The 24,843-nt window shown below is 46.2% G+C and overlaps 1 protein-coding gene across 2 annotated transcripts in view; it reads right to left on the bottom strand.

The window, feature by feature from the left end:
* Positions 1-24,357, bottom strand: part of EYA2 (EYA transcriptional coactivator and phosphatase 2) — a 261,448-nt gene extending 237,091 nt beyond the window's left edge. For both annotated transcript variants that reach the window (XM_055545178.1, XM_055545177.1), the window contains exon 1: positions 23,985-24,357. The gene's annotated coding sequence lies outside the window, so the exon portion shown is untranslated. The remainder of the gene's footprint in view (positions 1-23,984) is intronic.
* Between the last annotated feature and the right edge of the window lie 486 nt (positions 24,358-24,843).

The following is a 24,843-nucleotide window of genomic DNA, read 5'->3' as shown; positions in this document are numbered from 1 at the left end:
TGAAGGTTTGGGGGTTTTTATTTTCTCATTCATTCAAATGCACGCCCCTGAGCTTGTTGAACAGAATGGTGAACCCAAGTAAGCACAGTGTCTGAGCCAAACTCCCAGGTTTCAAAAACCACCTTCTCCCTTGTCCAGATCCTTAACCTCTATGCCTCAGTTTCCTTATCTGTAAAGTGAGGATAATGAAACTATCTTCATAGAGATACAGCGGAGAGCAAATATACGTGGAGGACCTGCAAGAGTCACCTGCCCAGTGATGCTCTCTTATTCAGTAAGAATCATCAGATATAGGCGGTTAACCTTCTCACACCAACTTGAGACTTCTTTTTCTGAACTTAAAAGAATTGAAAGTGAATGGAAATGAGATAAAAAAAAAAATGACTCAGTGACTTAATGTTATCCAGGGTTCCGCTGGCGTAACACTGAAAAGCCATCACTGGAAGAGGCGTTCCATTACCGGTTTAATAGATAAGAGTGTGGGTTCTGGGCAGAAATGTGGGGGTACCTCTCTAGCACTGACTCGCTCTGGGTCTTGACGCAACTTTACCTCCCTGACCTTCAGTTTTTTCATCTGTGAAAATAAGCACAACCATGCCTGATGTCAGGGGTCTTTCTGAGGAGTAAAGGATATAACAGGGTTGTGCTGTGCTGTGATTAGTTGCTCAGTTGTGTCCAACTCTTCGTGACCCCATGGACCTGCCAGGCTCCTCTGTCCCTGGGGATTCTCCAGGCAAGAATACTGAAGTGGGTTGCCATGTCCTCCTCCAGGGGATCCAATCCAGGTCTCCTGCACTGCAGACAGATTCTTTACCATATGAGCCACCAGGGAAGCCCATGAATACTGGAGTATTCAGACTTACTAGTACAAAGAACACACGTGTACCTTTTATCCAGATGCACTTGCTGTAAGCGTCTTATCCCATTTGATTTACAAACTGTTCTTTCTCTCCATACACATGTACATACATGCACACACAATACACACACACACACACTCATCTAATTTTTTTCTGAACCATTTAACAGTAAGTTACAGATATATGGCCCTTTACTGTTAAAGAATTCATTCATTCGGGGTGTATTTCCTGAGAATATTCTCGTACATAATCTCAGGACAGTTACCATCCGTTCATTGAATGCCAATATCCTATTTTACCTAATCCACTTTCGTATTACGATTTGTCAACTGACTAACCCTGTCCCACATAGCATTTCCCCTCCTACATAGGACCCAATCTAGATATAGTCTCTGAAGTTAGTTGTCATGTCTCTTTAGACTCCTTGAATCTAGCCTTTCTCTGTCTTTCACAACACTGGCGTTTTTAAAGAATAAGGTGGGGTTTTTTAAAAAACAGAGTGTTCCACATTCTGGGTTCCTCTGCTGTTTCTTCATGATTAGACTCAAGTTCTGCATTCTCGGCCAGCCCACTGCACGGCTGATGGTGTGTCCTTCTAAGGGTACCCTGTACCCACCCTCCTCTCACTGATGATGTTAATACTGATCACCCAGGCAACGTGTCATCTGATTTCTCCACTGCACAGTGACCACTTTTTCCCCCTTGAAATTAACAAGCCATCCATGGGGAGACCCTTAAACAGCACACAAAGTTCCTGGCTCTCATCAACATCCCCACCCCAGACTTGGTATCCATGAATGATTCCTGACGGCACCAAATCTTTTACCATAATGGTTGCAACATGGTATGTCTCCAATCCAGCCCTCCCTCCACACTTCCCGTCAGCCCTTGTCATTCTACTGTAAACAAGAAACCTCCCTCTCTGCTGTTTATTTACTTATCTATTTATTATTGGCTTAGACTCCTGGATCCCTATTTTTTCAAAGGTTTGTAATTCACTATTTGATACTCTAAGTGTCCCAGGTGAAAGTCAGCTACTGTTACATTTCAAAATTCACTGTTTATTTGAATATAAAACAATCCATGCCCTTAGTAAAAGTTTTCAGAATGTGCAGAGAGTATATAAAGTGAAAAACAAAAATCTCTTCTCTCCCCATTCCACATCCCATAGTTAACTGCAGTTAACTATTTCCTCTCCCACACGCTAGAATTTTCCTAGGCATCTCAACTTACTATTAGTTCTACCCTTACTGTGATTCCGTGATGCAGTTTAGGGTCTTCCCTGACCTTGCTCACTCTGGCTGTTCATCAGATCACTTTGCATTCCCCTCCCCTGAGGTGGAGGTGCCCTGGGTATTAAAAATTGCTTTTATTCTCCAAACTGAAAGTTGGTGAGGATGGTCTAAAGGGGGAAAAATAAAAGTTAACTTGCTTCCTTCCCTTTCTGTGCCTTAGATCAGTCATCAACAAAAATAGGCCAATGTCATCTTGTAGAAGTGAGTCCAATTGCTATGAAAAAGCTTTCAAGAGGGCTTTATAAATGAAAGGGAGGACTTCCCTGGTGGTACAGTGGATAAGAATCTGCCTGCCAACGCAGGGAACAGAGGTTCAATCCCTGGTCGGAGAAGATCGCACACGCCTCGGAACAACAAAGCCCAGCCACTGATTGAAGCCTGTGCACTCCAGATGCTGGGCTCTGCGGTAAGAGAAGCCACTTCAACAGCGTGCCCCCTGTTGTCACAACTAGAGAAAGCCCTTGTGCAGCAACAAAGACTCAGCGCAACCAAAAATAAATACATAAATAATTTTTTTGAAGTTCAGGAAAGCATTCAAAAAACTTTGGAAAAATAAATGAAAGGGAGTGTTCCTATGATCAGAGGACATAATGGTTTGAACCATGGCTCTGCCCTATCCTAGCTGTGACACCTTAAAGCAAGTCACTTAGCCCCTCTGAATCTCTGTTTCCCCGTCTGTAAAACGGGGACAACAATTCCTGCCTCGCAGGGTGTCCATGCCGTTCTGTGTTGCTATTCCCTGAGCACTTACCACATGCCTGGCACTCTCCCGGAGGCTAGGAACGCAGCAACAATGAAATGACCACAGAGCCTTGGTTCAAAGAAGTTGGCTAGAACTATGCAGAAGGTTACACAACTAAGTATTTAATGACAAGTTTAAGTGCTTTGAGGAAGTACACGATGTTAGAAGGGTTTCCAAGCTTAGGGGCAGGCTGACCACCTGACCACTCCTGAGTATTGTGAGGGCAAAACCAAACCCATCACTCATGATCTTGTCACATCCACAAAGCCACCTGTGCCATTTACATATTTTTCCTCTAAATGCACTCTTCTCCCTTAAACAAATTGCACCTCGTTCTAGGAAATACTACTCATTATGTACTTTACAGCTATCTTTCTCTATTTTTTCCTAATACAGATGAACAAGAACAGGTCAGTATTCAAAGAAACTTCCATAGCTCACTTCGGAAAGCAGACTGAGAGAAACTTTACACTGAGTTCTGACACACAGCAGGTATTCTGAAAATGTGAGTCTCTTTTCTCTTGGTCAGCTCTCCTGAAGGAGCGTGATGATCATTTTAAAAACTTGGAATCCACAACTCTTCTCTCGACGAGCCCTCCCAATATGGCCCAGAAAGAAGAAACGTCACTCTTAACCCAACCTTAACCCAGCTCCCTGCTATACCATTAAAAGAGAGTTAAAACCACTTGGCTTTGCACCCTGGCTTAAATTTACACCAAAGTCCAGAAGTGCCAGTCCCAGAGCCAGGGAAAAAACACTTTCATCCAGTTCTATTCAGGGGAAATCCCATAAATCAAGAACACATCACAAAGTCACATAGCATGCACGCGCGTGGACACACACGCAGACTCACTCAGACGCACACACACGGTCTTTCTTGAGTAATGAAAAGATTATTTAGACTTTTTTTTTTAACTTCTTAATTTCATTTAATAGCATTTCAAGTTTCAGAGAAGTGGGGCAGACTTCGGTCAAGGAAGTTTAATTCTGTCTTAAAAAAAAGTAAGTGGAAACCTCAGCCCTGGCATGGAGGGGGTCACAAATGGGATACTGGCGGAAAAGGGGAGGCAGAGGGAATATCAGGGAGTGAAGATGGCTGGCTGTTTTGACACCGATGTATTCTGCTTGCACATTAAATTCACAGAAAATTCCTTCCCTGCTACAAAGAAATAATATTCTGTACCATTAGTTTTAAAATAAGCAGCCATTTCAGTTCATCTTTTGTTTCTTTGTTTTTGATATAAAGACACAGCTTCAAGGTATCGTTTACTTTCCTTTTAACTGCACCATCAGGCTTCCCTGGTGGCTCATACGGTGAAGAATCGGCCTGCAATGCAGGAGACCCAGGTTTGATCCCTGGGTCAGGAAGATCCCCCGGAGGAGGGAATGCTTACCCACCGCAGTATTCTTGCCTGGAGAATCCCCTGGACAGAGGAGCCTGGTGGGCTACAGTCCATGAGGTCACAAACAGTCAGACACGACTGACGGACCAAGTGTGTGCACGCACACACACACACATCGCCATCAGAGAACCAGGAAGGGAGAAGTTTTATGATGGTAACTGACATTCAGCCCCAAGCATCCAGGGAGACTAGAGGGCGGGGTGGGGACTGCGGCAAAATGAAAACATGCTCTGGCTAAAGGGAGTGGACATTACTGAGATCCTCAATGGTCACCAGGCAGGAATGCAGACCTCACTTGGCAGATCTCCCAATGGTCTAAGAGCAGCCAGAAATGTGGGTTTTTATATGGAATCTCCTGATTTCTAAATGCTGGCAACTGATGCAAATTAAAACACTCTTGGGCCAAAGAAAGCACATCTGTGGGGTAGAGGTGGCCACAGGCTGCCCGTTGGTGACCTCTGATGAAGGAGGAAGAATAATGGGCCTGAAATCCAGAGATCTGGGTCTGGCCGAGGCCCGGAGACCAACTCAGCGTGTGGCTCTCCTCCTTGGCCTCTCCGGGCCTCAGTTTTCCCATCCGCGAAATGCAAGGGCGCCTGAGATAACAGCCAGGCTCTGCCATTTGGGACTCTCTTCCAAAGCAGTGAGTGGAAAGAGTGGCGTATGTAGGCCATGAAAGTGGGGCATAACTTGACACCCTTTCAAAACCCAGTAATTCAACGAGAAATGTTTCTCTTCTCCGGCTGAGGTTTTGGGAGGCAGTGGGCGTGTTTTTAAAAAAACACAACACACCAAGTCAGGAATTTCATCAGGAAAAACGTGGCAGCCCTGAATGGGCTCCCATCTGGGGATTTGCTTGTTGAGAGAACAGGCTGTTCTGCCTTTGGCAAATGACATCTCAAGGCAGCCTTCTCCGTGGGGCCGAGGTCTGTCCCTCTGGGGGCTCCGACAGCAGTTAATGGCCAAGGACTGGCCACCTGTGAGCACAGCAGAGACGCGGATAGAGGCCGCCAACCTCCAGGACTGGACAAAAAGAAAAAAAAAATGGCCAAACTACAAAGCTCTCAGGCAGGACACACTTCACAACTCCTTGTCCCCACCCCAGCTTCAGAAGGCCAGTCAGCCTCTGTCTACAATTAAACCCAAGCTTCTCATTCCTTCACTCAAACCATAACGGTCCTGGGACTCTCCATGTGCCCCGTGTGGCCTCTGGGCTACGCACAGTGCCAAACACCTTATGAATTATCTCATTTAATTCGAGAGGAACTCTTAGTGTGTCCACGGCACAGATGGATAAACTGAGGTTCAGGCAGGTAAAGTTACTGAGCGGTGGGATCTGGATTTAAACCTACGTCCGTCCAAAACCAAAGCCTTCTAGGCTGTTGACTAACGTTTTGTAAGTGTGAGTTCCCTAAGGTCCCTAAGCCACTAGCAAGAGCATCAGGGGCGTGCAGGGGGCGGTGTGTTCAGTCGTGTCCGACTCAGCACTGCATGGACTGTAGCCCGCCAGGCTCCTCTGTCCGTGGGATTGCCTGGGCAAGAGTACTGGAGTGGGTTGCCATTTCCTTCTCCAGGGGATCTTTCCTGACCCAAGAATCGAACCCTCATCTCATGCATTGGCGGGCAGATTCTGCCAAGTGTGAGTTCTCCTGTGAAATATTAATCTTCTTGAGTCAATCCAACATACTTGTCACAGAAAGAGGCAGGCAGTGGACCGACTGAGCAGGACCCACCTGTGTCTGTAGTGCTAACCCCTGCAGAGCTCCTCTGCTTTTGGTTCCTTGGTTGGTTCCATCGCAGAAATTTTCTGCCTCCATTTCCTCAAAATAAAAAGGAGGAATGTGGCTGGGAGAGCCAAGGAAACGTGGCAAGACAGCTGAGCGGTGGAAGGGGGCAATTCTGGCCTGGTCCGGTCCTAGCCGGGCCACTTGGGGCTTGCTATTTAACCACTTTGAGTCCCTATCACAGCCTCTCGAAAATGGGGTAATAAAAGAACCTCCTCGTGAGCATGGAAAGAGAAGACGCTGCATGTAAGCACTCGCTCAAAGCCAGGCTTATAGGAAGAACGCCTAACCTTCTTTCTCAACCTGCTCCTCAACTTGCCTCCCTATGTTAGGAAATGTCAGCTCCATCTTCCCAGATACTCAGGCCAAAAACCTTGGAGTCACCTTGGACTCTTCATAGCACTTCCCAGACCCATTCTTTTGGCAAGTTCCATTGGTTCCGCTTTCAAAATACATCCAGAATCTAACTACTTCTCCCCACCCTTGCTGCTACTCGCCTACTCCAAGTCATTCTGTTCAGTTCAGCTGCTCAGGCGTGTCCGACTCTCTGCAACCCCATGCACTGAAGCACGCCAGGCTTCCCTGTCCATCACCAACTCCCGGAGCTTGCTCAGACTCATGTCCATCGAGTTGGTGATGCCATCCAACCATCTCATCCTCTGTCGTCCCCTTCTCCTCCTGCCTTCAATGTTTCCCAGCATCAGGGTCTTTACCGATAAGTCAGTTCTTTGCATCAGGGGCCACAGTATTGACTCCAAGTCATTATCTCTTGCCATTAGCAGTCTTACAACAGAATTACCTGCTCTGTCTTTGCTGCCTGCTCTAAGGGCAATCAGAGGGATTCTGCTCAATGTAAATCGGATCCTGTTTCTCTTCTGCTTGGTCCCTCCAGGGGCTCCCACCTCAGTCACAGGAGAAGCCAAAAATCCAACCGTGGCTTAAAATGCTTAGGTCATCTGCCTCTGGCTCTCTGACCACATCCCTTGTCCCTCTCCCCTCTCTCTGTTCCAGCCACAATGGACTCTGGGCTATGCCCGAATACATCAAGCACAGTCTCACTCAGGGCTTCTGCACATGCTCATCAGCCAGATAGTTTATGGTGAGGCCCTCCCCACTGGTGGCGTGCTAGAGCCAGCCAGCACCAACCTGCAAGAAATGACTGGTAAATTGCTGTGAATATTGTGAACTGGTTTTTACACCATCAGGAGCTTGAATCAGCATGGTGGGAATATTTACACCATGGGAAGTGGCAAATGCTACAAATAAGGACCTTAATTTCCAGACAGCCAACTTACTAGAACGCCACTGCACTGAGCACTTTATTTTAAATTAAAACTAAATTAAAAATACCACCTTTCCTTGCTGCATTACAACCCTCTTTGCTTCCCCCCTCCCACTTCATTTTTCTCCATAGCAGTTAACACTCTCTGTCATACTATATGTATTTTCCCTTGTCTTCCTGATATTGCCCATCTCTCTTCCACCAAAAACACAGCTCCATGAGAGCAAGGACTTGGTCAGTTGTTTTTGTTTGTTTTTTTCAATTTCTTTGGCTGCACTGGGTCTTAGTTGTGGCATGCAGGATCTTTGATCTTCCTCGCAGCACACGGGATCTTTTGGTTACAGCCTGTGAACTCTTAGCTGTGGCATGTGGGATCTAGTTCCCTGACCAGGGACTGAACCCAGGCCCCCTGCATTGGGAGTGCAGAGTCTTAGCTACTGGACCAACTTGGTCAGTTTTGCTCTCAGCTTCCTGCCAAGTGCCTGGAACAGCGGCTGCCTCATAGCAGGTGTTCAATTAACATGTGTTGAATAGATGATTGGCACCCATTATTGTCATTATGCGAAATTGAAACATGGACACTATTTCAGACACTTGACCAGATTTGGAGCATGGGTGAAAGGCCAAAACAAATAAACAAAAAAACCAAGCCAGCAGTACACAGTACTGGCCTAGGGAAGCCTCATTTCCCTCCCTGGACAACCATGTTCCTCTGGGTTTCCATCACAGACCACTGTTAGGAGCTGCTGTGATGCAGGAGGCAACAAACTAAACCACTCTTGGGGAAATTCACTCTTTGAGGAGCAGCTCACAGAATCAGAGCTGGAAGAGACACCAGGAGACCATCTGGTCCCTCCATCTGCTCCGCAGCAAGCCTCGATGCCGGTCCACTCTCAGTAGCAGAACCGACTGTTTGCAAGCCTTTTGAAAGTAGTGGCCACAATGTCCTTTCACAGCTGAAAGTCAAGAAATTCTCCAAAGACTCTAAGATGGTTCAACCTCTCTTCCAATGCTGAATCCCTTCTATAACATCTTAGACAGGCTGTCATAAGTGGCCTCAATAGTTGGCAAGTTCACCTATGATTAAACCCAAATCAGCCAACTCAGAACCTCTACTGCCAATGCAGGGCCTGCCAGCGAGCAATTCAGGGCAAAACCAGTTTTGTTCTTTTTTTTCTTACGGTAACTCTTCTTACCAAACTGGTGGTGGATGCCTGGAGCATAGGGAACTATTTATTTCCGAAAGGAGTATGGTCCATATGTGGACATATTAAATGCCATCCTATAATGCAAGGACCCATCTCCACAAACAGAACTGTCCAACCTCAAATCTTCACGGGGCCAACGTTGAGAAACATGCTTTTCCTTATTTTTCTTTATACTAACAACCAACTCGATTTACACTTCATTTTCATGCTTTTGATGAAGACCTGGATATAGGAAAGACTTCTCTTCCCTTTGAAACCTACTGTAGGACAGGAGGACAACCAATAGCACTGTCCCAATGGCCAACGGTAATTAACCCTGGACCCCTGCTTTGGGGAGACAACAGAGAAAGGTGGGGACCATGAGGAATTGAGAACTCATCCATGTAAAAGAGGCAATCATTTCCCAGTTCCAGTCAATTGAGGTCACGTGAAGATGTGGGCAATGTGTCAACAGATCTTCTGATTTTTAAATGGAAGCCAGAAATCTGCATTTTTGTGTACTATGTCCAAATTTTCAAATGTTGGCTCCATTTTCTACTTTAAATGTTCTGCAGACCAAACAAAATGCCTTTTGGCTGCTGGCTTGCAACCTCTGTGTTGCATCAGATATTACTGTAGGGTCACTAAAGGCAACAGAAAAAAGGCAATAATGGAGTAGAGGCAACAATGAAGGGCAAGGCTCAGAGGAGGATAAGAAACACAGGTTGATCATCAGAGGCCCAGAAACATAAGCACAGCCTCCCCAAGGTCCCTCCAGCCACTCCAGGTGATGCTGAGACATTTCATTTTTTCCTCAGAAGTCTTCTGCAGCTCCCATGCTTGGCTGGAACACCCCAAGATTGAGCATTAATTTTGTACAAGACACCATGAAAAGAGATGACACTCTCTGAAACACCCTTGTGCATGCACATGCTAAGTCGCTTCAGTCGTGTCCGACTCTTTGCGACCCTATGGGCTGCAGCCCACCAGGTTCCTCTGTCCATGGGATTCTCCAGGCAAGAATACTGGAGTGGGTTGCTATGCCCTCCCTCCTGGGACCTTTCTGACCCAGGGATTGAACCCGAGTCTCCTGCGTTTCTTACAATGCAGGCGGATTCTTTACCGCTGAGCCACCAGGGAAGCCCCTGAAACACCTTTACTTGAAATAAAAGATCATCCTCTAGGTCTGTGGGAAAGAACACGTGGGAGGCAGAATAGTAGCACATCTTAAAAGTGCCATCCTCATAGGAATGTTTGAGGAGTTGATGTACAGAAAGAGTGAAATCACACATTTCACAAATGGCACTGTAGCTCAGCAGAAGAGGGGCAGTCAAGGCAAATCTAGAGCAGCATGACACTGCAATTTGGGGGTCCACAGGGAACCAGTCCACTCCTAACTTCCAGAAAATGTTTCTGCATTCAGTTTGGGAATCTACCTCTCACCTACTCCATCCTGAGTTCCAGAAGTGGCATGTGACAAAGGACGGAATCCTCCTGAACAGGGATGAATTAAAAGATGGGTGCATCACCTATATCTGAGCTCTTGAACCAGCCGCACCTGAAGCCAGCGCACCCCAGAATTTTACATTTTCCAAAGTCAATACATTTCCTTTTTATTTAAACCAGCTTGGAAGTAAGTTCTCTGTTACTTTCATCCGGAAGAATCTTGATAGCTATGTGGACCCTTGGCTGGGATTTTGCTTAACTCCAGCTTTGGGGCCGAGAAGGCAGACTATAAAGTTGGTGTTGTCAGTCTCAGCATCCCAGATCTCTAGGGCTCTGAGCCCCCATCTCCCACCCTCAGAGCCCCCCACCTCCAACTAATTACTCAATTTTCCAATCACTCTATGTGGAATCCTTCAAGGCCCCCTCCTTTTATCCCATTTCATGTCTGTAGCCACTGGAAACTATCACAACAGTTCCTACAATGTGAAAAACACAAGAAGTTCCTTGCCATTCTAAACAGTGGCTGACAACCATTTACGAAACCTGCAAACATTTCACCGCTCATAAATCAACCCCAGATGACAAAATAATAATCATCATGAAACTAATGGAAACCCGAAGGAGGACAGATTTGGACCATGTTTGCCATTACCCATGATGAGGGGTGATCAGGAAAAAGTCCTGAGAAAGACATAAAAAATGAAGCAAACTGATTGCTCCTTGGAAGATATCTCAGCCCCCATCCCCAGGAGATTCAAGTCCTACTTTTTCCTGGAAACAATTTTTAGCATCTCTTGGCATCCTTCTGGTCGGGAATTGGTAAAAAAGAAAAGCGAGTGTTTGAGAAAGGCTTGATGCCTTTTCACTGAAGTCAGACTCCCAAGGTCGACAGGGATGTTTGGAAGAGTGGGCTTAAACTGTGAGCATGCAGTTGCATGCCCGTGGTTCCTCACGCTGATTTAAAAATCAGAACATTTCTCACAAAGGTCCAGGTTTCGGTGTCTTTTGAAAAATCAGAACACATGGCAATATGGAGTCCTCATTTCTCCTGGTTAATTACCCTGCTCATTTCATTCACTTCTTACCTGGCTGGACACTCTGGCTATCTGAACTTGCAATGACTGACCTCAGATTTAGGTCCTATGTACTTCTAAAAAGTCATTTAAAAATTATAATACTGTTGACTTCAGACACGTCTAACTGATACAGAATGGCCCTCCCGGATGGGGCCCCTCCATCACAATTTCGCCTCCTCCTGCCCCCTATTCAGTAGGCCTAGTCCACTGGGCTCCAGGCCATGCCCATCTCAAGATTTTTGCCTTTGCTGGTTTCTTCTTTCTAGAATACTCTTCCCCAGATATGGGCAGGGCTCCCTCACTCCAGCGGTGGTATGCTCAGAGGCTGTCTGCGCAGGGAGCCCTCTCATTCCCACCTCGCCCCCCCTACAGTTTCCATCAACCTTCTCTTGTTTATTTTCCCCACAGAGGCATGACCGTCTGACATCCAGTGTACTGTACACATACAGGTTTTTATCTGTGGTCTTTCCCCCTCTTAAGTGTAGCTCCACGAGGGAGTAGATTTTGGTTGTTTCTGTTCTCTAGTGTATTCAGTGTCCAGGGTAGGTCCTGGTACACAGCTGGTGCTCAATACATATTTTTCAATGAATGAATGAAATTCCATTTTCTATATTCAAGAGGAAATGGAGGGGGGCTGAAGCGGAGGAGGAAGGCGGAAGGCAGCAAACCCAGATGGTCTGCACACCTGGTCACTGGAAACTCGGCGGAGGCTTCTGGAGAGAAGGACGTTTTCCAAGACAGAAGAAAGGGAAGAAGAAGAAAAATGGAATCGCAGCCTACAGTTGTGTTTGAGTTTGCACAGGCAAGTGGGGAAGGGTTTTTGGAAGAGATCTTCTCTGCCTCTGAGTCGAGCTCACGCCCAAAGTCCAGCTCTTCCTGGGGTGGTGGGGAGTGTCTCCCCACTGCCAGGTACTGGTCATGTGACAGTCAAGCCTTGCCGGCCCCCCCACCCCCGGAGGAGGGGGTGTTGGGTCCTCAAGTGCAGATTCTAATCCCGGCGGGCTCAAGAGTTCCAGGCTGCCTGCTGAGGAGTCGTCTCTGCAACTTCTCACGTGGGGATGAGGAAAGCCAGTGTCTCTGATCTCATATGGAAAATCCTGAGCTGTTTTCCAGCTCAAGCCCCGCATCCCAGGCTCTTTCCCTTCTCCTTCACTCCAGACTGTACCCCACTGCAACTGTGCCTCACTGGGAGAGACAATTTCTACAGTTACTTTCTCCCCAACAGGTAATAAACAGCACCAGACAACCAGTCACTGTGTATCAGATGCCCTCTGCTACTCAGAGCATAGTTGTTCATGCTGACGATGTAGATTAATATTTGCTAAGTCAGATGTTGTAGATTCATGATCCTCACTTCCTAAGGGAGGAAACTGTTGCTGGAAGAAGTAAACCCAAGGTCACAAAGATAGTATTAGTAAGTCGTAGACTTGGACAGGCTGGCTCTTGACCCCTGCATTATGCTGCACCGGAGGCTAATACACCAACTCATCCTTGTAAAATACTGAAAAACTACAGTCAGGACTGACAGTCCCTTTGTTTCCCTCACATGCCTGTCCCTAACTAATTAACTGTCCAGTAACGTGAAGGTCAAAGAGAAGGAAAATTTAATTTTTTCTATGGTGGTTAAAGAGGCAGGGAGTGCAGGGGATATGAAGACCGTCTCTAGAACCATCTGCAGACCAAGCCTGGCTCTACTCCTTACTTGCTGTGTGACCGTGAACAAGCTACTTAACCTCTCTGTGCCTGCTGTCCTCCTCGAAAATGTGAATAGTAATAGACTTCCATCATAGAATTGTTGTGAGGAATAAGTGAGCTGATCCTTATAGTCGATCAGAACAGATCCTGGAACTGAGGTTATTTTAATTATCATCATATTCATCCAAAGGACAGCCATTCTTCTTCTGAAGATACAAGATACAGACTGAATATGTCCAGACACATGCTCTGAGATGACTTTACAAATGAGAAAACTCGTTTGTTTCACTGTATTCCCCTGAAAATTGAGTGCAGAATTCCAATTCTGGTTAGTAGAAAATTCTGTTATTTGACTTATTTGCTGTAAATACCTGGATGCCACTTTTGCTAGAATTACCTGGTGGACTTGATTTTTAAAATACTTTTGTCTTGCACAGTTAAAAACATACGAAACCATTTTTCTGAAGTGCCTGCTATTTTTCAAATGTATAATAACATAAAGACAGAACTCTAAAAAAAAATATTCATCCATGTTTTAACGTGGAAACGGTACACCCTCCCTACCCACCCACCCCCCATTAAGAAGAAGATTGCTCTTCAGAGACCAGTAGATTCTTCCAGAATGTTGAAATCCCAAGACTGAAGCTACTTGAAGAATAAGAAGGAATATTCCCTAGGCAAGTAGTGGTCACTTTCTGTCTTTTCTTAGTACTTCTAGGGGTGGGTGCAAGTCCACTGTAAGAACCACCACTCTCTGAACCTGCAGACCATGTTCCCATCCATCACTGTATTGAAGCTGTTTAACAAACCCAGCATGGAGGAGTGAGTGAAAGTCGCTCAGTCGTGTCTGACTCTTTGTGACCCCAGGGACTACAGTCCATGGAATTCTCCAGGCAAGAACACTGGAGTGGGTAGCTGAGGAGATGGCAAATGACCCATGAATGGGTGAGGGGCTCAGAGAGCCCAAGTCCTCTGCCCAATATCACACAGCAGGTGGAGGGTGGATCTGGGAGTCCAGCCCATGCCCTCCCCAATGGCTGCCCAGCATCCCTCCCCCCAGTCTCATGGCCCCACATCACAGCCAAGGTCTGAGAAGGAGGTCATGCCACCCACTGGTTGGCAAGAAACCCCACCTAGGGAAAGATGTCACAGTCCACTGCTGTTACTTTTCCCATGTGTGGTGAAAGGCTCAGTGAGGATGAAGGATGCTACCGAAAGGTAAGAGGAGGTTATCTTTGGTTATGGAGAGTGAGGCAGAGTTCGGTGAGGCAGTGCTGGGATGGGACCCTAGCAGCTGGGCTCTCAGGTCCCAGCTCCCACTGATACACCACCAACAACTATAAAACCTGACAAAGACCAGAATTGATACTAGCTTAGCTGGTGGAGCATATCAGATCTGAAATGGTCTCGGGTACCATTCAAAGCTGGGGTTAGGAGGGGGCCAGGCTTCTTTGGCAGGATAAGGCAGCAGGAGAAAAATGAGAAATCTTTTGTTTTTCTTTTTCAATTCATTAAGGTTTGTTGGGGTGAGCAAGAACCTCACTTTTTTTCCTTCCTATGACTTCCCTTTCATTTTAACGGGAAACGTGCGTGCATTTCAAAGACCGCTCAATAGCAGCGTTGAAGTCTCAAGTTCAATCACAATGTCCCCATTGTGGCTGAGGGACTCCTTGGCCTTTAAGCTTGGGTTATAAAAATTTGGTCTGAGCCCAAAGTCTGGCTTTAATAGAATATTTTAATTTTGTTTAATGAATATTATTTTAAATCTGTTTGGCACTTTTAAAATGTGTTCTTTTATTTTCAAATTAAAATTTACTAATGTTCAGTGCTTTCTGGGGGGTGGGAGTAGGGCAAGGAGTCGGGGTGATAATAATGCAAGCTTGCATTTATTGAGTGCTTACTATGTGCCAAACACCCTGCTACCCTTTTTAACCCTCAGGACCTCCTAATGCACAGCGACCCTTGCCTCCACTGTTTGGGAAGTTGAGGGGGTCATCCCCCAACCTGAGCTGGCATAGTTAGTGAGTGGTGGACTTAAGGTTCAAGTCAGATCTGTCTGAGTTCAGGGTCTGCGTTGTTAACCACTGCCCTACATTCGCTTGATACTGAAAAAGGACTCCATTGACCAATAGCTTAAAGGCACATCATGTGTAACTCCCTATAACCTCAAGCGTAATGACAGCTGGCTTGAGCATAATAGCTGGCTTATTGAGCATTCAATGTAGGCAGGCACTGTAGCAAAGCAAAGTGTTTTACATGTACTGCCTCATTTAAATTCTCACAATGGCCTTTTGAAGCACTTACTATTATCATTATTATCATCATCTCCATTTTACAGAGGGGAGACTGAGACTAGGGTCACGCAAGTATGTAAATAACGCATTTAAGCTGAAATAATGTTAATAATGATAACAATAATACAGTAGCTGACTTTGATATAGCTCACCCTAGTTGCCATGTACTACTGCAAGCACTTTATATTTATTAGCTTGAACTCCATGATGTGTGTGCATATGCTCAGTCATGTCCAAATCTTTGTGACCCCAAGGACCCGCCAGGCTCCTCTGTCCATGGAATTTCCCAGGCAAGAATACTGGGGTGGGTTGCCATTTCAAACTCCAGGGGATCTTCCTGACCCAGGGATTGAACCTGTGTCTCTTGCATCTCCTGCATTGGCAGGTGGATTCTGTACCACTGTGCCACATTGGAAGCCCATATTTCCATGATAACCACCCTAAACTATAGGTGAAGAAACCAAGGCATGTAAATGTTAGGTAACTTGCCCAACATTAAGTAGTTGGTTAATGCTGAGCAAGGATTTGAACCCAAGCAGCCTGGCTCCTGGCTTATGAATCTTAGCGATCCATGTGAATATCAATCCTGCTATCAGAGGTGCCAGATTGGGTGGGTCCTTCTTGCCCTTGGGTAGCCATTAATTAGCCCAATGCCTAGAACACAGCTCAATAAATAAAGCTGAATAAATGAGTGAATGAATGCATTTGTAACTTTCCTCATCACCATGCAACACACAAGGCATGTAGGACTCAGTAAATAGTATTAATAAAATCAGCAAAATGGTATATGTCATGTCCCAAGTAAATGTTATTCCTTGTCAACAAAATTTATCTTGTCATATTGCAATAGCTCAGGGGTCAGCAGACATTCTACAAAAGGCCATGCAATCTCTATAGTAATTACTCAACTCTGCTAGCACAGAAGTGGCCATAGGCAATAGCTTAGACCAGCTAACTGCAGTGATGCAGCCACCATTTCAACAGATTTCAATTCTAAACTTTAGTTATTCTATAAGAACAGGCTCAAGATTCTGTGAGAATCAGGTAAAGTCGCTTATTTCTGAACCCAACTTTTATACCTGATCATCACTGAATAATATCCTCCAGGCAAAACAAGTGGAGACTGACTTTGAAATCTAGTTCTCCAAGGCAGACATGTACAGGAAACGTAGCTCTCATTACACCAGCGTCGGGGGGTTGGAGTTGGGAGAGCTGGGTATACTAGTGGTTAGGAATCAACAATTCTGGCTCTGATATGAGCCATGTAACCGTGGATGAATTACTTCTCCACGAGATTCAATTTCGCATCTGTAACATAGGGGTAATAATAATAGACCCTTCCATCTAAGGCTATTTGGAGTCAGAAATATAAGTGTTTGCTTAGCACCCTGGCACACAGTAAGTATTCAGTAACCATGAGCCACTTGTTATTCCCAAACAAATCTTGTGTCTTTTTTAAAAACAAAACCAAAACCTAATTCTCTAAAAACAAGCAAGAAGAAAGGACAGCAAAACTGCAGGGAAAGACGTTTCCAAATTAGTTTCCCACAGACACTTAGCAAGGCATTCTAGGGGTCCCAAGGTGTCCGAAAACTCTCTCCTCTACATGAAACTACTAGCAAGCCCCCAGTCTCCCTGCTTAGCCCCATCCGCCCAAAAGCCTACTTCTGTGTCCTCTTATCACTGTCTTTCTTGTGGGTATCACAGCAATGCTGGAGAAATGCGGAGCGTTTCAGACATTTGCTGAGTTTAAGACGTTCTTTCTCCCCTCCCACCCTCCCCCCTTCACTCCACACTCCAAAATTAAAGTCTGCAGGGAGCCCGGGCTCTTTAGCAAGGGGAGACCGCCAGAAAGCCCCATCACAGACCCGGAGGTGAATAATCTTCTCAGCTCCATTCTTTTCCACGGCTGGATGGGGACAAAACTTTGTTTACAACATTAGCGGCAAGTCACAACTTGTTATGCCACATGACACCCTCTAAGCAGTGAGCCACCGCTTCCCTCTACTGTACCAGCCACACAAAAGGCCAGAGGGGCAGGAATCTGCCCACTCGGCTTCTCTCCCCCTCCCCCTTCCCAACTAGGAAGGGCATTCAGACCTTTGCTGGGGAGACAAGTGTTTCTAGAACGCTGTGAAACTAAAGTTCCCATCCTTGCAAATAATACACACCCACAAAAGAAAACAATCTTCTTTGCAGCGAAACCCTTTCTGTGTCTCCTGCGAGGAGATTTTCTCCCTGCGTGGAATTTCCATCAGCCCCAGTGTTGGTACCAAATTCAGGGATGCGGCAGAATCCTCTCCACCTCTCTGAATTTTCAGGAGCTGCCCATCAACGAAGACCGAAAGGTCTGTACTTACATCTTGTACCCCACAAGCCAAAAAACACATACGTGTTCTTAGAACAACAACAACAACAACAACAAAATTGTTTTGGAAACTACTAATACCTTAACCGCAAAGTTACTACAGGAAGGGGATGGGAGGCGAAGCAGTTGACCAGAAGGAACACAAGCCATTTTCGACCTCTGGCTTCCACATCGCCAAACACCAGGAATGAAACCTCAGTTTTGGACGAAGGGGTGGCCCCGGAACCTGCTTTTTTGGTGGAGCCGTGGGAGGGGGAGATCCAAAGGAGATGGGAATTCCAGCCTTCCACTCTAGCTTCTCCCTGCAAGAACGTCTTCAGAATCCAAATCAAGATCTTTCAACCGTAGACTCAGAACCCCCCACTCTGTGTCCACTTGAACCAAACACGTCTAACAGGCAGGAATTTAGACTTGGCCGAGGTGAAGAGAACTGGTGGTTTTCGCCCTGTTTTGGTGACCTTCAAGGGCTTATTTATGCACTTCAAGCTCATGACCTAATACATGTTGGTTTGGCTTCTTTTCTCATAATAGCAGCCTGTAAAAAGCTTTTGAGAATTCCCCGTGTTTTCTTATTTTGGGTCAAGAAAATAAAATCGATATCTAAGTAACCTTAAAAAAAAAAAAACAGCTCAGCCTGCACAATCTAAAAATTTGGAATGTTTCCACTGGGACTACAGATATCTCTGAAAGCCTCAAGATCATCAGAGTAAGACCCACATTTGCCATTTTTAAGGTGAGGTATTTGGTAACAGCATCTGTGAGAATTAGCTAAGAGGGACTTTTTGACATAAGTCAAACAATGACATTTAAAACTCACGTTAAAGCAATTACTGTGTGGAATTTTTCCGTGTTTTTCCCATTTCTCAAACAGAAGTGTATATGTTTTCAGCATAGTTTCTTGCTGTAATTTTCTTTCTTGGCAAACCCACATCTTAACCATGAAACCCAAAGTATGCACGCTACAGAAACAATAATGGTTGAAACAGACTCGGCCGTCTCTGGCATGATTTTTCTTAACAAAATTAAAACGTCTTTTGGCTAATATACTGTACGTTTCAGTTATGAAAGACCATTCTTGGGAGATGAACAGAAAAGAAAGGGGAGTTGACAGATTCAGCTGATGCGAGACAAAAGTAAAACAGTAGTCTAACCCTCCAGTTCCTCATTCTTTCGGAGAAAAAAAATGTCGATTTTAACATTTTTTCCTTTAGTTAAATTCACAGAGAGCCGACAATTCTCCTCCAAATGATTATAAGTACATGGGTGCAGATATGTTAAAGCTGGGAATGCACAGATCTAAAAATCTAACTTTACTAGATCTTCAAAAGGAAGCTAGAGGGGAAAAACCCAAACCATTGAAACCACATATGTTTTCATGTTATTGACACAATACTACGGATACTAGGAGAGAAAATAATTTCTAGCCTCTTTCAAATCTTTGGTTCAAGTCTAAATATGTCTAAATAGGCATTATTAGGCAAAGACAATTGGCATGTACACATTCTCAAAACTGGTGAGAAGTAAACCTGCTTCCTTGACTGCCTGTTCCTCTGAGCTCCTGTTGTAAATTTCTGTGTATGTATATCTGAGAGCAGAGGCAGCCTTTGCAAAAACGTATAAGCCGTCACTGCTGCACCCTAATTAGTATCATCAGATGGGCAATGACACGCAAGACAAAGTCCTGCTTTCTACAGACCTGGGTCTATGTGCAGAGACCCCTTCATCCATCCCTCCAGGCTCCATCCCAAAATGGGGGCCCTCTCAGCCCTTGCCTGACCCTCAGGCTGCCTGTCCCAGATTCAGGCAACCGCCAAGCCTCCCTTAACCTTCAAAGTGGCAAAGATAAATCGCTCTGGTTACCTGACTCTTGGGACCACCTGTTCCAAATTATTCTTCGAACTCCAAATGTTTATATTCCAACCTCCAAACAACAACCCACCCATAGCGATCCAGCACCTTCCAATAAACTGGATTTGGACAGCCTACCGTAACGTTTTTGGGCCTTGCCACTGCCGGTAAATTTATTGACTCTTTTTAGGAACTGAAATGCATAGCGTTATAGTATTGAAGGAACAAATCAAATTAGTCCTTGCAAATAAACTTTTTTTTTTCCTTTATAGACCATATACAACCTGCTAAATATCATGGTTCACCAAGGCCCAGATTTGTGTTTTCTAAACACATAGTCTGCTTTTTCTTTCATTTAGGACAGTGGCAAAAAAACATCAGGGTACAATCAGAAAATCATTGTGCTCAGGGCATTTAAAATGATCCAAATTCAGCATCTCTTTTCAAAGGGAAACGAGAGCAGAAATATTCTCGGAGGCAAGGTTTTCACAGCCCCGTCAGTAGAAGGCTAAAGGCCTAGATTCTGGCCCACGCACCCTTCAGCCTTGTCAGACATTTGACTTGTGACTCCGTTTCTTTGTTAACAAAGTTGGGGAAATTAATAATAGTAACAATACCTAACTCAAAATGTTGTCAGAGCCATCCTGAAAAATACATGTCAAGAGTTGACTTCAGGCCTGGCATACAAACGCTCTGTTATTTTCATCATCACTATTAAATACAAGGACAGAAATTAAGCAGAGAGAAATGACAAAGCGATCGATAGCAAGTGAGCAAAAGAAAGAAAAAAAGCAGCCAAAAAAAAAAAAAAAAGTAAAGCCTATGGCTTTCTTCGTCCTTTTCCCCTCCATCCACCTGGCCGGCACTCTCGTATCTTGGAATTGATTCTAAATCACACGCAACAAAGAACTAGTTCTGGCCCCTCTGATTCATTTCCAGCAAGACAGTGGGTCTAACTAAGACAGTCATTTCAAGTATTTGTCACCTGACTGAGGGGGTTTATCCTCGGATTAGAAGAGGTGTTAGTTAAACACCATTAGGCCAGTTACGATCTTCAAATAGGAAAATGAAGCATTGTCTCTGGCGAATTCTCTGCTAATTGCTTCCCTACCAGAGCCTTCTTTTTGTTTTGTATGTTTGGGACTGTTTGAACAGCCACAAACGGCAGGGGGACAAAAAGTGGGCCCTTCGGAAAGCTGTTATGATATAGGGGGTTGGGGGTCAGAGAGGAAGGTGGGGAGTGAGGGAGGCGTTGTGGGGCGGGGAGTGAGTGGATATGTGTGTTTTCTGTCAACAGGCTGTGTCTTCTCAGCTCTGGGGTTAATTCTCTGTAAAGGGATTCCTTTTGAGCCGAGTCCACCGACTCCTTTTTCAGAGCAGCTAGCTTGGAAAAAAAGTTTCCTTCCACCAACAAAACTCAATCTTGGCAAGAGGCAGAAGGTTCAGCCTTCGGAGGTAACTGAATAACCAGCCACTTCATCTCCGCAAACCAACTCTCCCCTGCCACAACCCCACCCTGCAGATAAGGAGAAACTACATCAGGAGAAAGAGGTAAAAAAATCTTTAAGGGGAAAAAGTTATCCTCTCCTGGAAGGAATTGACGTCAGGCCGAAGAACCCTGCATTTTATCTGTGCCTAGTGGAGAGAAAGCCTTCTGACCCAGTCTCCGTGCGCATGCGCGTACACACACACACACACACACACACACACACACACACACACACTCCAACACTCATCACTACACCTCAGACCTGTGGCCACTGCCTAATACTTATGGTTTTCCTTCTTCCCCGAGCATTTTTATGCTAAGGAGGCCTGTCCTCAAAGACAAAACTCAACCCCTGATACAACCCACCTCCTTGGAGAAGAGAAGGCACCGTGTGTGGTGTGCTTGGATATTGAGGGCCAGGCAAAAAAAAAAAAAAAAAAATCCAAACAAGATATTCCCACTTCCTTCATTTTTTCTTGACAGCCATGGGCTCTTTCTGCAGAGAGAGGCATCTGTCATGAGCTGCCGGGAACCCCACTTATGCAGCATAACGGCCTGCGATTTTATTATACAAGGAGTTTATTGCTGGCCTAATTAGTTTCAAACTGGGCATTCCAGCTGAGGACACCTAAAAAACATCTGGTGGAAGGAGTAAGAATGAGTCCTCGTTTTTTGGAGCTGGTTACGGTTGGCTTTCTGCATAACTCTGGTCTCCTGCGCCTGACACAAGTTATCTTTGGAAAAGTAACTGAAAAAATAAGGAAACGGTTTCTTCTTTGTGGGAAAGGAGTCATCTTGTCCTGGGGGAACCAAAAACGTCTTAAAGTGGACGTGCCTGAATTGTGGATACTTTTCCCCAAGCTGCCCAGGATCTCAGTAGCTCGCTCAACCTAATTCAAAATGTACTCAGCAGCACCAAAAAGCATTTATTTTGTTTTTGGTCTTTTGTGTGAGTGTATGTGTGGAGGGCTCTTTTGCTCTCCCAACAGCAGCTAGCATTTTATCAATTTATCCGTCTGGAACAAGGCTTGCGATCTCTTACATGCAATTTAAAGCAGAAGTAATACCGCGTATTTGAAACAGCGTGTCTTGGGTGTTTTTGCCAAATGGTAATCCTATAACAAGTCAACAAATCATATTTCTTTATGATGTGTTTAATACAACACAAAAGGCATGAAAAGAAGATTCTAAAACTCCAGGGCTGAAAACATCTGTTTTTCTAAATCTCAAAGTATTGGGATAATAACATTTTGTTGTATTGTCTTTAGCTATTTCATATTAGGAAAGATGTATGTGTTTATAGAATATTCTCATACATACAGTCGCTACACTCAATAGATGAGCTATTTTCAAGACAGGAAAAATGCCGAGACCTTTAAGGTAAAATAGTTTATCATATTGTGAACCTACAGTTACAAGACTGGAGCAACTAACTAGGTATGGGACACATGAAGTGCTTTTTTAAAAGGTCAGGTCCCTTCAGATCTAGCCGCATAGGTCGAAATTGCAAAATTTAGAATTTCCTCAAAAGGCAAGGAGATTTGGTATACAAACAGGAGTTTATGCTTAGTCTAAAGTAAGATTCATACTGTCCGCATTTGTTACATAAATTACTAATTAAGTTTTCCTAGTCTGAGTATGTCTAAATGCAAGGAAGTATAAAGTTTAAGGGGCTTAAAGTGATGGGGAGAGAAAGGTGGGGGGAAAAAATGAACCTTTCTTGGGTAAAGTTGCGTGAAGATTTTTTCACAATCATTATTTTAAAAAGGAGGTTCTCCTCTCCGCCTCCAACTCCCCCCCCACCCCGCCGCCCCCCAAAGGACCACAGGCTGGTAAGGCAGCTACTAGCTCAGACTAGAAGTAGAAATTTCACTCAAGCAGGAAAGGGCTCGCGAAATGAACAGATTCGGCTTGAAATACAATTGTCCGCTGGTTATAATTTCCTTTGGAAGGGAGCGCCCTAACTCAAACCTAATTCAGCACTCAGATTCTCACTTGATGTTTGTAAATCATTCTACCTTGCCTCTGCCTTGCCCACAACACCCAGCTCCGATGCTCACTCATTCCACTGCGCCCCGTAATTAAAAGGTACCTCCACCAGGGGTGATTTATATACACCTCAAGGTTATTTTTAAAAAAGTAATTCGAAAGATTACGTTGCATTTCGGGGGAAGAAAAGAAAAAAGTTATCCATAAAAGTCGCAGCATCAGTCTTACTTTTTAAAGAGCAAGCGTGCATGCTGTCAACTCTTAGCCTCAGTGAAGCTTCGAAGCTTCGCTAAAGGGAAGTAGGAACCTTAAACCGTCAAAGCGCTTCCCTTTCATGCAGCTGAGAATTTTGCGTATTGAGGATTTGGGGATGCGAAAGTTTTTCCCGGTCAAGCTTTCCTAACATTTCTTAATTGTATAACCTATTTGTTTGGGGACAGGAGATAGATTTAAGAGCCATCACGGCCGTTTAAACCCCAGGCTGCTCTCCTAAAAAAAAAAAAAAGCAACAACCCCATTCCATTCTCCGCTTTGTCCCATTACAGCAAACTCTCGCTTCCTTCTAAACATCCTTCTGATGTAAAGTTTTCTAAGTTTCAGCTCCAACTTCAGCTAGCGCCCGGACGCCGGTTCCGGTACAAAGCCCGGAGAGCTGGACCATAGCTGGCCGAGCGCAGATAGATTTTTTTTTTTTTTTTTTTTTAAGAGATACAGCTAGAAAAAGGTTCAGGGGGCCATTCCAGCCCCATCCCTGGGATTCCAGCCGTTTGCTCCGTTACCCCATTACCAGCGCCCGAGGGCGTGAGCTAGGCTCCCGGCTCCAGGCGTCTCTGGGTCCGATAAGCGGATCGCCGCTCATCGCTAACCACCCGGGCCATAAAACGAACCAAACGCGGAGGACCCCGGCGAGTCTGAGCGTCATGCACTTGTCCCGCGCGGGAGCGCACACTTCAGGGTCGTGGCCTTCCGGGCGAAAGGGGAAACTGAGGCCCCGGGACGGGCTTTCCCTAGATCTGCGCGCTCTCCCCGCTGCCCTTGTGCCTGAGACACCCTGGGAGCCCAGGACGCCGCGACCCTGCCGGTGCGCCCTCGAGGGCCCCGACAGCTGCGGAGGCCCCGGCTGGCCGAGTGCGAGAGAGAGGCTCCAGGCCAGGGGGTCCGGGTCAATACCAGCCCGGCGAATCCCCGCAGGCAGGCCCGGGCTGGGCGCCGCGGGCGGTACTCACCGCGCGCAGTGGAGAGGGCGCCCGGGCGCGGCGCGGTGCCGGCGACCAGGCGGGCGCGGGTCGAACGCGGCCGGGCTGACTGCGGCGGGCACGTTGCTGCCTCTGCTGCCGCCACTGCCTCCGCCTCCTGGGCTGCCGCGGCCGCTGCCTGCGCGGGGAGGACCGGCCCCTTCCCCTCCCTCGGCCGGGCCCTCCCTCTGCCCCCGCCCGGGTCCCCGCGCCGCGACGTGGGCGCGTGGGGGCGCCGAGGCGCGGCGCCGGGCTCCGCGGGCGCGCACACCCCCGGCGGCTGAACGCGGGGCGCGGGGCACGGGCCCTGCAGCTGCCTCGGCGCTGCCCTCGGCGCCTGCCGCCCAGCCGGACGCGCTCGCTCCAGCCGGTCCTAGAGGAGGCGAGGTCTCAGCCTCCTCCCCACCCACCGACACCCACGCCTCCTCCTTCGGCAACCCAGGCGCGGCACCCCCGCCCCCCCCCCCAGAAGAGAAAGACTGCTTGGAAGGGACCTCAAGGGTGACACTGCATTCACTCATTCAGCCACCTCTTCATTCATTCCACATCTGTGGACCATCTATGTGCCAGGTACAGCTCTTGGGAGATTCAGCTAGAACAAGTCAGACTAGTTTTGTTCCTTCCCGGAACTTAACTGGGAGACCGTAAACAAACAATCAAGTAGAGAATCAAGTCAATTTCAGAAAATTATAATTATTATGGCGGAGGGGAAGTATGTGCTGGGGCAAGGGAACAGGAATCTTGGCTGGAGTAGTCTGGGAAGACCTCCCTGAGGAGGTGACGTCTGTATGATGAGAAAGTGCCATTTCTGATGATATCTGTGGGACTAGAGTTGGAGAATCTCCTTTGA

This window comes from Bubalus kerabau, chromosome 13 (genome assembly GCF_029407905.1).
Source record: "Bubalus kerabau isolate K-KA32 ecotype Philippines breed swamp buffalo chromosome 13, PCC_UOA_SB_1v2, whole genome shotgun sequence".
Lineage (NCBI taxonomy): Eukaryota > Metazoa > Chordata > Mammalia > Artiodactyla > Bovidae > Bubalus > Bubalus kerabau.
This window is presented reverse-complemented; position numbering and strand designations above follow the sequence as displayed.